We start from the raw sequence: 13,912 nt of genomic DNA, 5'->3' as shown, positions 1-13,912 counted from the left end.
CATAATGACCTCACTCCTCGAGATGTTGGTCACATAAAGAATATTGAGACTGAGTTCTGTTTGAGGATTGAGATTTAACGCTACCTGAACTTGCAGAGGTTTAAAAAGAAAGCCAAAGGCATTAATGTATGGAAACCAGAAGGGTCAGTTTGCGGAATTGGTAACTGATTCAGTGGTGACGGGTTGGGATTTGGGAGAAGGGGAGGGGATCAATTGTCCCCAGGTTCCCAGGAACCAGACTGACCTTCATGCACCTTGACAACTGAGAGAAATATCTGAGGTGAAACTGGTCTACAGCAGCAGGTGCAAAACGGGTTCAGCGCGAATCATTGCGCCGATTTTTATTTTCCATTGGCTTGGAAATACTGTCAAGATTTTTAATTTCAAAACAAGCAAAATCCTCAGTGAGGCTAGAACATGAGTCTCTATAAGAGGTTCTATGAACTTAAGTGGAAAGGAGGTCGGGTGTGGGAGAGATTCGCCTATTGATTTGCTATGAGCCCATTTCACACCACTAGCATAAACCAATTTTACCCCAGTTATTTTTAAATTCACGGCCTAAGGTTGTGGGGGGTGACAGGATAGGAAGGTGAGGCAGCCAATCTAATTCACAGGTCTAATGTGAAGCACCATGACTAAGGAAGGCACTGCTGCAGTTTGCAGAACTGATACATGAACAACCATGCTTTAAGGGAACTCGAAATCCCTATACTTGTTTTCAATCCCTCCATGGTCTCACCCCTCCCTATCTCTGTAATCTTGTCCAGCCCTACAACCCTCCAAAATCTCTCTGCTCCTCTAATTCTGGCCTCATGAGCATCCCCGATTTTAATCGCTCCACCACTGGCGGCTGTGCCTTCAGCTGCCTGGTCCCTAAGCTCTGCAATTCCCTCCCTAAACCTTTAACCTTTCTATCTCTCACTCCCCCATTTAAGCTGCTTCTTAAAACTTACCTCCTTGACCAAGCTTTTGGTCACCTGTCCTGATAACTCTTTACATGGGCTCGGTGTTAAACTTGGTCTGAAAACTGTCCCACAAGACACTTTGGGACATTTTATTACATGACAGGTGCTATATAAATGCAAGCTGCTGTTGTGACTGTGGACGAGGAGATGTAGGCCGGAGGTCCAAAGCTGGAAAATAACAATGCAGGCGGTCAGCTTTTCTAGCCGAAATCCATCTGAGAGAAGAAAAATACTTAAAGCAAAACAGTCAGTTCACAAACTGGACAGGGCACGTGATTTATTTTCACGTTCTTGAGCAGAGGCACTAAGATCTAGTAAAGCAGGTTGAATTTGATTTCACTGTCACTCTGCATGGGGTCTATGGAATAAAGCAGCTTGTTGATTTGGATGTAACCTCCTCTTCCTAAATATTTCTGAGCCTGCCTTTGAAAAAAAACTTGAAACCTGTGTGGAAAGGCATAAACTTCCAGTTCAGGTCACAAGTGTGTCCTAATCTTACTTACACACAGAAGTAAAACACAGAAGACGTTGCTGGAACATGCAGAGATTTAAAAAGAAAGCCACAGGCATTAAATTAACGGATTAGTTTGTGTAATTCATAACTGATTCAGTGCTGAGGGGTGCCGGAATTTGGGAGAAGGGGAGGGGGGGTCAATTGTCCCCAGGTTCCCAGGAGCCAGACTGACCTTCAGGCACCTTGACAACTGAGAGAAATATCTGAGGTGAAATTGGTCTACAGCAACAGTGCGAAATGGGTTCAGCACTAATCACTGCACCAACTTTTATTTTCCATTGGCTCGGAAAATATTGCCAAGATTTTTAAATTTCAAAACAAGCAAAATCCTCAGTGATAAAAGCAAAATACTGCGGATGCTGGAAATCTAGAACAAAAACAAAAATACCTGGAAAAACTCAGCAGGTCCGACAGCATCTGCGGAGAGGGATACCGGTTGACGTTTCGAGTCCGTGTGACCCTCTGATGAAGGGTCATACAGACTCGAAATGTCAACTGTATCCCTCTCCGCAGATGCTGTCAGACCTGCTGAGTTTTTCCAGGTATTTTTGCTTTTGTTCTAAAATCCTCAGTGAGGCTGGAACATGGGTCTCAGGACAGTTTTCAGTGACTCCCAGAACTTCGCTAACAATAGAGCAAATAGAAGGTCATTTGGCCAAACGAGCTTGCTCTGCCATTCAATACAATCCTGGCTGATCTTCTAGATTATTGATCTAAGTACATAACTAGAAAGAACAGTTTAAACTAGTCAAATAATGAAAACACAATTGACAGGGATCCACCTTTGCCAGGTGTAGTCTCTGTGTAGTTTCTCGTCTAACGTCTGTAAATGATATACCAGCATGTTGCATAGACAAAGAGCACTTGCCCACTTTTTTGTTTTCTTATATTCTTACTTCATCACAAATCTGAGTTTTGAGCCATTGCTCAGTGGGTAACAATCTCACCTTTGAATCAGGAGGCCATGGGTTCAAGTCCCACTTTAGAGGCTTCAGCACAAAATCTAGGCAGCGTTGAGGGAATACTGCACTGTCGGAGGTGCCCTCTTTCCTGCTCAGATGGACGGAATAGGTCCCATGGCATTACTTTGAAGAAGGGTAGGGGAGTTCTCTGGAGCATCCTGGAAAATTATTTACCCCTCAGCTAACATCACTAAAAACAGATTAACCGGGTCGCTACCATATTGCTGTTTGTGGGAACTTGTTGTGCGCAAATTGGCTGCCAAATGGCCTACATTGAAAAAGTGACGACACTCCAAAAAGAACTTCATTGGCTCTTTGGGATTTCCTGAGGGTCATGACCTGTGCAGGATAAATGCAAATGATTCTTTTGTCTGAATTTCACATAAATAGTATGCCTTTGGCCATCTGGGGAGAGAACTTTGTGGACAGGACGTATTAGCATTTGCATGCAGCAATACAAGATGAATGTGCGAGTATTAATTAATCATGTTAATGTAGGCAAGACTGGAATGAAGGGAGCATCTTTTTTCCCAGGCTTTGATCTTAAATGACAAGTAGAAATCGTCTGTTTGTTGAAGTCTTGTGCCAATAGATTGAGCATTTGACCTTTGAACTTTAATGCCAAATTATAAGTAACTGAAAGAATCATTAAGCTGTCTATCTATTCCCAAATGATTGCTTCCCATTTTCATTAAAAAATACAGTTATGAAGGGAAAGATAAATTTCAAATAAAATATGAAGGTGTCACCGTTATAAAATTTGTAATTAGTTTCATGACAGATTTACTGACTTGGGTCTAAGAGCATAAAATGAAACAAAATGTGTCAATCAGAAAATAAGCCTAATATATTTCTGTACAAATAACTTATGAAATATTACCACATTTTAATGAATATTTCTCTGATATTAATGAGTCATTTGGTGCATCCTCAGGTGTTTTAAAATTTTAATTACTTTATGATTGACAATTCTACTCGTAAGACTAAAGCTTGACTTAATTGAATCTTGCTGTTCAGGAAACAATCCTGCAGGGAAAAAAAAACAAATAACTGGGACATATAATAAGTTGAGCTGAAAGCATTGACCCGAAGAGAAAATCAGTCACTGCGTATGTAAGGTCAAGGATAGGCCTGGATTACAGTATCAGGATTGTGAAGATTCCAGCCGGAATATTGCATTGGCTTTATTCAGAAAGCAGAAATCAAATTAGATAGCTGACTCAGCAAAATCCAATATTTCAGTTGACAGTTCCGTCAGTTGGCTCACTTGTGCACAGAAAATGAATTGCATAGGGATAGAACTTCCGCAGTTCTCCTGATGCCCCACACCCACTACCCCACCACTGCTGTAACTTCCTGAGAAGATTCAGTGATAACGCTGGAGAAAGGGGTTTTACAATGTAAACATTCCACCAATGTTCCATCTTAGTTACAATGGGAGTTTGGGAGGACCATACGAAAAAATGCCCTGACAATATGCCTTGAAAAATATGCCTTGAAAACTTATGACGCAGAAGGAGGCCATTTGGCCCATCACACCTCTGCTGGTCGATGAAGAGCGACCCAGCCCAATCCCACCTCCCTGCACTCGGTCCATAGCCCTGCGGGTCACGGCTCTTCAAGTAGACATCCAAGTGTGAGTTTCTACCTCTAGCACCCTTTCAGGCCGTTTTGAGGTCCTGACCACCCTCTGAGTGCAGAAAGTTCCTGATTTCCCCTCAAATCCTTTTGCGAATTACTTTAAGTCTGTGCCAATTTTTTTGATCTCACTACGAAGATACATAGGCTGTCCTTATTAACCCTATCTAGGCCGCTCATTATTTTATACACCTCAGTTAAGTTACCCCTAAGCCTCTTCTGCTCCAGGGAAAACAACCCCAGCCTATCCAATCTTTCCTCACAGTTAAGATTTTTCAGTCCTGGCAACATCTTCATAAATCTCCTTTGTACCCTCTCCAGTGCAATCTCACCGTTCCTGTGATGACCAGAACTGTACACTGTATTCAAGCTGTGGTCTAATTAATGTTGTATACAGTTCTAGCATAACCTCCATGCTTAATCATTCAAGCATGCTTTTTGACTTCTTAACTACCTTATCAATCCATCCTGCTACTTTTAAGGAACTGTGGACACAAGACTCTTCTGTTCCTCCACGCTACCTGTAGTTTCCTCCCATTTATTGTTTATTCCCTTGCCCTGTTACACCTCCCAAATGCATTACCTCACACTTCTCTGGACTGAATTCCATTTTCCACTTTTCTACTCAACTGACCAGACCATCTGTATCATCCTGCAGTCTAAAGACTTTCTCCCCAATGACGGTAATAGAGCCAATTTTTGTATCATCTATAAACTTCTTTAACATGCCCCTTCATTTGAGTTTAAATCATTGATAAAAACTACAGGAAGAAAGGGACCAGGTATTGAGCCCTGTGGAACCCCACTGGCAGCAACCTGCTTGTTGCAAAAACACCTGGCAAGCATTACTCTTTGCTTCTTGCCATTAAGCCAATTTTGGATCCATTTTCTTATTCTCCCTTGCATCCCAAAGGTTTTTACATTTTGACCAGCCTGCCATGTGAAACCTTGTCAAAAGCCTTGCTAAAATCCATGTTGACCGCATCCACTGCACTGCCTGCACCAGCCAGCTCCTTATTACCTCTTCAAAAAATTCAATCAAGTTAGCCAGATATGACCTTTCCTTACTTAATATGTTGACTTTCCTTCATTAATCTATGCCTTTCTAAATGAAGGTTTATACTCTCCCTCAGAAATGATTCCAACCATTTGTCACAACTGAAGTTAAGCTAACTGGTCTACATTACTTGGATTATCCTTGCTTCAGATTAAAGATAGATTGAATTTGATAATCGTTTGCTCGAAATTTCTTCAGCTCTGGTTGTAAATTTAATTAAAAGATACCTGAAACTTGCACATCCATGTAAAATAATTCTATCAAACTTGTTGAAGCATATATGATCCAGAAGTGATTTGACAGGATGGATACTGAGATGTTTCCTCTTGTGGGAGAGACTAAAACCAGGGACACATTTTAAAAATAAGGGGGTCTCCCATTTAAGACAGATTTGAGGAGAAACTTTTTCTCTCAGAGGTTCATGAGTCTGTGGAAGACCCTCCCTCAGAGAGCGGTGGAGGCAGGGTCATTGAATATTTTTAAGGCAGAGGTAGATAGATTCTTGACTAACAAGGGAGTCAAAGGGTATCACAGTAGAGAGGAAAGTGAAGTTGAAGCCACAATCAGGTCAGCCTGATCTAATCGAAAGGCAGAATAGGCTCAAGGGGCCAAATGGCCAACTCCTGCTCCTAATTTGTACTTTTGTATGTAATAGATATGTGCAGTGCTTCTCTGTAGTTTCTGAAGGTTGTATGGCTGTAAAATCTAACTTCTGGTGTCAGAATATGTTAATAGGAACAGGAGGAGGCCATTCAGCCCTCGAAGCTCTTCCACTATTCAGTTGGACCATGGCTGATCTGTATCTTAGCTCTATCCGCCTCTATTGGTTTTGTAACCTTAATACTCTTGCCTGACAAAAATCCATCAAGCTCAATTTCAAAAATTTCAATTGATCCCCAGCCTCAACAGCCTTTGTTTGGGGAGAAAGAAGGGAAAGACTTGCATTTATTTAGTGCTTTTCATAGCCACCAACATACTTATAAAGTGCAGTCACTGTTGTAATGTAGGGAACACAGAAGCCAATTTGCACACAGCAAACCCCCACAAACAGCAAATGTGATAATGACCAGATAATCTGTTTTTGTGATGCTTTTTGAGGGATAAATATTGGCCAGGACATAGCCAGGGGATCTTTTGCAACCACCTCAGCAGGCAGATGAGGTCTCAGTTTAACATCTCACCTGAAAGATAACACCTTCAGCAATGCAGCACTCCCTCAGCACTGCACTGGAGTGTCAGCCTTGCTCAAGCCCTAGGATTTAAACCCCAAACCTTGCGACTGCAGAGAGAAGAGTGCTAACCACTAAACCATAGCTGACACTTGCAGAGGAAACGTCAGATTTCCATTGTGATACCTGTAGTGCCCTGTGATTGTGTTTCTGATGACGGATTCCCTGTTTCTGGACCATATCTTAACAAAGACATTACAAAGTTGCCAGGCTGCTACAGCACATGGCGTCCCACGTTAAATTCCTCTAAAACCATACACAGAGTATTCTACCTTCATGATGCCGGTGCCAAAAAATAATTGCATATCTACATGGATGGCCAGAGGCTAAAGAAAATCCTAACCTAGCACACTTGGGAGTGACTCCTGATAGGACTCTGTCCTTCTGGGAACATTTGAAGAAAACATCAGCAAAGGTCCAAACCAGAAGTAACCTATTAACCAAACTTGCTGGATCTATGTAGGGTGCTGCTGCCACAACGCCCTGGACCTCAGAGCTTGCCTTATCATACTACTGCACCAGTCTCGCAAAGGTCATCACACATACATCTTGTTGACACTCAAATGAATCCAATAATGCAACAATCATAACTGGAACCCTCCACTTAAAGCCACTCCCCTGACTTCCTATCCTTGCAAACAGCACTTCGCCACACATTCGCCAACTGATGAAAACCCACAAACTGGCTGAAACCACCCGTGTTGCACCTCCCTCACCACTCCATGATGACCTGTTCAACCCGCCTCCCATACGGTGCCCCATATGGAGCACCCTTCCTGAGCAAGACCTACCAACAGATGCCCTTTGGATCAATTAAGGAATGGGAAACGCGGGAAGTCGCTAACAAGTTCCTTGTGACAAACCCCATCTGTCAAATGGCAGGCTTTGAACTACTATGGTGAGGATGGTCCTTGCTAAACAGGTTCAGGATAGGCCAAGGCCCCTGTGCAGCCAACTTCAGCATAAACCCCTTATGTACTTGTGGAAACCCAGAAGGAAAAATTGCTCGGACCAGTACTCTTATTTCCCAGTTTTTACTGGTGTTCCATTTTAAGGTATATAAGACCAGTTCGGACCGGTACTCTTATTTCCCAATTTTTATCCTCCTGGGAAGACACAAACAATGCTGGACATTACCGAGGAGTGTCCCCTCTACAGACTAAGTGGCGAACTAGTCACTTTAAACTGAGCAAATGAGGAGGCTATCGCTTGACTTCGGGAATTTGCATTCACTAAATAAATAAAATATGATGACGGATGCTTCCTGTGATATTGAACTTCTAATATCACTTGATCAATGGTCTCTGTCTCCGTAATTCCCATCTTTGGATTTAGTTTGTCCTGATATAATGCTGGCTATTTTTCATAGATGGAAGAGGTACCTCTTGTGTATACTACAGAACCAAACAAATGGGATGAGATCACAAGTAGGCTTTTCAAGTCTTGTGTCGATACAACAACAACTTGTGTTTCTATAGTACCTTTAATAATGTAAAATGTCCCAGGCCATTGCACAGGAGGGTAATACGTCAGATATTTGACACTGAACCACATATAGATGACATGAGGGCAGGTGACCAAAAGCTTGGTCAAAGGGGTAGGATTTATGGAGATTCTTCAAGGGGAGAGAGAGGTAGAGGTATGGAAAGGTTGTTGAGCTGGAGGAGGTTGCAGAGAAAGAGACTGGTGAGGCCATGGAGGGATTTGTAAACAAGGATGAGAATTTTAAAAATTGAGGTGTTGGCAGATGGGGACCGCTGAGCACAGGGAGTGACAGGTGAATGGGAATTGGTGTGAGCCAAGGCATGAGCTCTGGATGAACTAAAGATCCACGAGGTATGCTGCAAAAATCACTTGAAATTGCTCACACATGTACGCCTGGATTTTTGCTCCCATTGGGTGCGGCGAGTCAGGACATTTCCTATCCACCCCCTCCCCTACCAATGACCCCTCATACCCTCATGGCAACCCATGCCTCTCACTCACCCCCATGGCCCTTCATAGCCCCTATGGCAACTTAGTGCAACTCATGCCAACCCATGCCCCTCCCACTATCCTTTGCCTTTACTCATTCCATGCCAACTCACCTAGTATCCACCACAGGCAAACCTCAGGAGCCAGACTGACATAAAACAAAGTTATGTGTCTAATGCTGGTGTCACTATTTTAAAAAATAAACATTCTCTCATTGATAAAAAAACCTTCATCACATTGAAATTCCTTCAACTAATCTCTTCTGAAAACAAGCATCTCTATTCTATAACCATTTGGAGTTATCAGTCAAACTGCTACTTAACAGGCACCCCACTGTGATAATGTTAGGTAGTAAAACCAATTATGCAGCACAAATCCTATGATGATAACCCTCAGGCTTATGAAAATAGGAAGAGTGAAATAGCAAGCACTAACTGTTTTTTTAACTCCAGATTTAAAAAAAAATTCAAAGTCCAGTATAATTAACTCCCTAGGCAGCTCTGACAGTTCTAATGAGCTTTGACAGTTCCAATGTGTTTTGAAAATTCTTTGACAGATTTTATGGCTCTTTGACAGCTTGATAGTTCTTTGACAGCTTTGACAGTTCCAATGAGTTCATGCAATCCCAAAGGGCACCTGATCTCTATCAAAGGATACCTTACCTCTCCCAAAGGGTACCTTAGCTCCCCAAAAGGGTACCTTATTTCCATCAAAGGGCACCTGACCTCTCCTAAAAGTGTCCCAGGATCATATTGCAAGGGTTATCATACATCTCCAAAAGGGTAACCTGGCTACCCAAATGAATTCACAAGGTTCATACCTGCTCCTACCAGGTCTATTCTGAACACTCCGAGTTTCAGATACCTAACTCACCAGAATCACTTGAGACAGCTGCTGATTTTTACAGGCAGCTGCCTCTGTGATCCATGGATGTGCAATTTAGAACCTGCCCACATTCCACACCCCACCCATATCCCCCCCGCCACCCCCGAGTGAAAATGGTAGAGGCCAAGTTCAGGGGCAGGACTTCCAGATTTAGGCTTCTGTTGGCATCTTCGTACATACGGAAAGCCTCTCCTCTCCGCCTATGTGAAAATTCAGGCTACCAGTCATACCGCAAGCAGTTTTAAATGTGTAAGTGTTTTGCAGATGACCATAAATAAATTGTATGAACCTGAAACTTAAAGATGAGAGTGGGAACTACAAGCTGATTTTCCCCTCATGGCCTACAGCTTAACAACTTCCTTTTTGCTCTGTTTACTGCACTTGTTAACCCATATATCATTAATGGCCATAATGAAATAGCACAGTGAAATGGAATTTTACATACCATAAAAACTACCAGAGGAAATTAACGCCTTAAATAATTTCACTGTTTTATTTTTCCATGTTCTTTATCTCTGAAGCAATTAATCAACATGGCACTCACTGCTTGGCTGCGAGTCTGTTCTAATCTTTGGGGGGAGAAAATTCTTTTAATCTCTGTTGTTGCTTAAGGCTCATACATTTTATACACATGTTCTCTGGTCCTTAATGCACAGTTGAAGTTGGATAGCTCACCTGCATCTACATTATCCATTTCTCTCAGGATATTGAAAGACCTTGATGGTGCTTCATCTCAATTTTCATTCCTGTAAGGGAAATATGTTTATCTCTACCTCTTTTCAATGTAGTAGCTCAGTTGTTATGTTACTGGGCTAGTAATCCAGAGGCCTGGACTAATGAGCTAGAGAGGTGAGCTCAATTCCCATCATGCCTGCTGTGGAATTTAAATTCAATTAATTAAATAAATCATAATTGAAAGCTGGTATCAGAAATGATGAAACTACCAGATTGTGGTAAAAAAAACCCACCTGGTTCAATAATGTCCTTTGGAAAAGGGAATCTACAGCTCTTCCCTGGTCTGGCTTATATGTGACTCCAGACCCACAACTTCCACACCTCTTAACTTCCCTTCGAAATGGCCTAGTAGCCACTTGGTTCTATTCAAAAAAGGTGGCTCACCACCAACTCATCAAGGGAAATTAAATATGGACACTAAAAGCGGCCTCACCAATAATATCCATGTTCGATGAAAGAATGAATGAAAAAAAACATTGGAGCTCTAAGTTCTAGGTTTTTCTGTTCTCCCTCTCCAGTCCCCTTCTAGCGCACTCTAGACCGTTTGAAATACCCAAAATTGCTTCTGTTAGTACAAAACAAGGAACACGTTGTACAGAAAATAATCAATTCAGTTTGCTGTTTCCTGTAGTTCTTTGGCTTTTCAGAATTTAGGAAACAGATTCTTGCCCTTTTCACTGTTTATCAAGGCAATTTTAAGAATATGCAGCAGTTGAATACCAGGACAGAAAAGAGAAATGTATTGGCACAGAGCTGAGTGAAGCTGTATGAGTAGCAGAAGGTGTATTTTCTCACCAGTATCTTACCTTCAGTATACTTGCAAGGTCGTTGAACTTCTTCTCGCACTGTGTGGTAGTCCTTGGGATAATCTTACACTCACTTCCTTTACCAGCACCCTCTAGGCAGCCTACACAAATCTCCTTGTCAGTCCTTCTTGGTCTTTTTCACCAGGATGCTACCAAGGATCCAAGGGTTAGACTATGAGGAAAGGTTACAAATGTAAGCCAATGTATTATTTACCTTTTAATGTACAATCGCTTTTTAAACTTTGCAACTGTTTATTTCTTTTATATTAATGACCGTAAACCAGCTGTGGTGTGGTGCTGTGTATGGAGTTTTTCAGGTGGTGGAAGATGAAACATCGAGTTGAAAGAACAGCTCTAGACCAAAGGTATCAAAAGAACCATGCAGTGTGTGTGCATAGAGAAAGGCATGGTGGTTTATTTAAACAAGACAAGGCTTTGCTAGAATTAATAAGTTCTGCAAAATGAATTAAATTGCAGAAGTGCTTGCATCAGGGAAAAGGTACAGTTTCTCCCTCATTCAGGCTGACAAACATGCCTCCTTCTCTCAGCTTTGGAGACTGATAACAGTGTTGGAGATAACAAAGTGGAGTCAAACTGGCTCTTTTACTTCAAGCATGGCCTTGGGATTCCTGCAAGGGGGTGCCGAGCCGGGAGACATCTGGAGGAGGAACTGGGAACCCACTGACTTGTGCTGGAAAAGGACATTGGTGGAATTGAAAATCAATTAAATGGGCTAAAACACATATTATATGGCACAAAGCCAGAGCCAACAACGGTATAAAGAAAGAGCACACAAAGACATTGTAGCTGCAGTGGCTAGGGTGACCTGGTCAGTTGCTCAGAAGTCAAGTGTGAAGGGCATGTTAGCAGATTAACCATTGAGATGGACTCTGGTTCACAGGGAGGTGAAGCAGCCAGGCATTTTCATGAGTATGTACTATTGCTTAGTGGTTTAATAAAGGTGCACCACATTTATTGGACCAATATCCAAGTTGCTGTGTGCCATTGATACCCAAAATAAAGGCTGGAACTTTTAGGCCAGATGGAGGGTCTTACATAAACACTAGGCTTGTATTCTATAGAATAAAGAAAGTTAAGGGATGATTTGATTGAGCTTTTAAGATTGTGAAAGGAGCTTTTAGGGTAGATAGAGAGAAAAGATTTCTGCTGGTGGCAGGGAGGGGGGGAGGTGGGGGGTGGGGTGGGTGGGTGGGGGGTGGGTGGGTGGGTGGGGAGAGGGTAGCATAAATCAGGGCAACGTAACCTTAAAATCAGAGCCAAGTCATTCAGGAGATATGTTTCTTGTACCCTTCTACACAAAGAGTTGTCATAGTGTGGAACTGTCTTCCACAGAAAACAGTAGATGTTAGCTCAATCAATATTTATGAATTTGGTATTGATAGACTTTTGCTAGCTGAGGGTATAACAGTATATAGAGCCAAGGCGGGTGAATGGAATTCGGATACTGAGCAGCTATGATCTCTTTGAATGCTGGAACAGGCTTGAAGGGCTGAATGGTCTTACCGCTATTCCTATGCTCGCTCAGTGCCAGCAGTAGTGCCTTTTCTGACTCCGATTTCTTCCAGAAGTATTTCTGGAAACTCACCCGAGAATCTGGGAGTCCTTCCAGCTGCTTATTTCCCCTCTCCCTCACCGATATGCTGCTACCACACTTAAGATATTGCTACCCTGCTTTTTCTCACCGATGCTCAGAGGGTGATGTTGGAGTGAATCAGCCTACACACCTCCCAATTGCCTTTCCCTTCATTCCTGGTGAGTTGAAGCATAATGCTGGCCTTTAAGACCGTAGGAACAAAAAAGATCCGAACAATTTTATAATATCCTGTCTGTTTTAAATGTGCAATGAAGGCGTGATTCATCTTTTTTATTCCACCTCCCCTTAACTTTGGCTGTCTCCATTGCCTGCCACCTCTCAACAGTTGGTTGAAGAACTGATGTGATTCAGCGCAGAGGCTGGTGAGTAATTGTGTGTGTGTGTGTGTGTGTGTGTGGGGTGGGGGTTGCGGGCAGATCTCCATTTTTTCACCCATTCTGCTGCAATGATATTCTTAGCTCTGTCATTGCCGGTTGCTGTAATGTAGAGAGCATAAAGCTGAATGGTAGCAACACTTAAACAAGCCCTTCTTTCCAGTTGTTGGGTAAGCAATCTCAAGGAACCTCTGGGAATCCATGGAAAGCAACAGTTGGTGAGTAACTTGAGGAGGGATCATTTCTACAGATGGTCTTCTCTGCTCAAGACACTTGCCTTAATGTGGAAACAACAACAGCAATCTCAGCCCTGTTGACCCTGCAAAATCCTCCTTACTAACATCTGGAGGCGAGTGCCAAAATTGGGAGAGCTGTCTCACAGACTAGCCAAGCAACAGCCTGACATGGCCTTACAGAATCATACCTTACAGATAATGTCCCAGACTCCGTCATCACCATCCCTGGGTATGTCCTGTCCCACCGACAGGACAGGCCCAGCAGAGGTGGCAGCACAGTGGTATACAGTTGGGAGGGAGTTTCCCTGGGAGTCCTTAACATTGATTCCAGACCCCATGAAGTTTCAAGGCATCAGTTCAAACATGGGCAAGGAAACCTCCTGCTGATTACCACGTACCACCCTCCATCAGCTGATGAATTAGTGCTTCTCCATGTTGAAAACCACTTGGAGGAAGCACTGAGGATGGCAAGGGTGCAGAATGTACTCTGGGTGGGGGACTTCAATGCCCATCAACAAGGGTGGCTCGGTAGCACCACTTTGACCGAGCTGGCCGAGTCCTAAAGGACATAGCTGCTAGACTGGGGCTGTGGCAGGTGGTGAGGGAATCAACAAGAGAGAAAAACATACTTGACATCATCCTCACCAACCTAGCTGCCGCATATGCATCTGTCCATGACTGTATCAAGAGGAGCGACCACCGCACAGTCATTAAGACAAAGTCCCGCCTTCACATTGAGGATACCCTCTATCGTGTTGTGTGGCACTACCACCATGCTAAATGGGATAGATTTCGAACAGATCTAGCAACTCAGGACTGGGCATCCATGAGGCGCTGTGGGCCATCAGCAGCAGCAGAATTGTACTGGCACATAATCTGTAACCTCATGGCCTGGCATATCCCCCACTCTACCATTACCATC

Source organism: Cetorhinus maximus, chromosome 7 (genome assembly GCF_964194155.1).
Source record: "Cetorhinus maximus chromosome 7, sCetMax3.hap1.1, whole genome shotgun sequence".
Classification (NCBI taxonomy): Eukaryota; Metazoa; Chordata; class Chondrichthyes; order Lamniformes; family Cetorhinidae; genus Cetorhinus; species Cetorhinus maximus.
Note: the sequence above shows the minus strand (reverse complement) of the source record.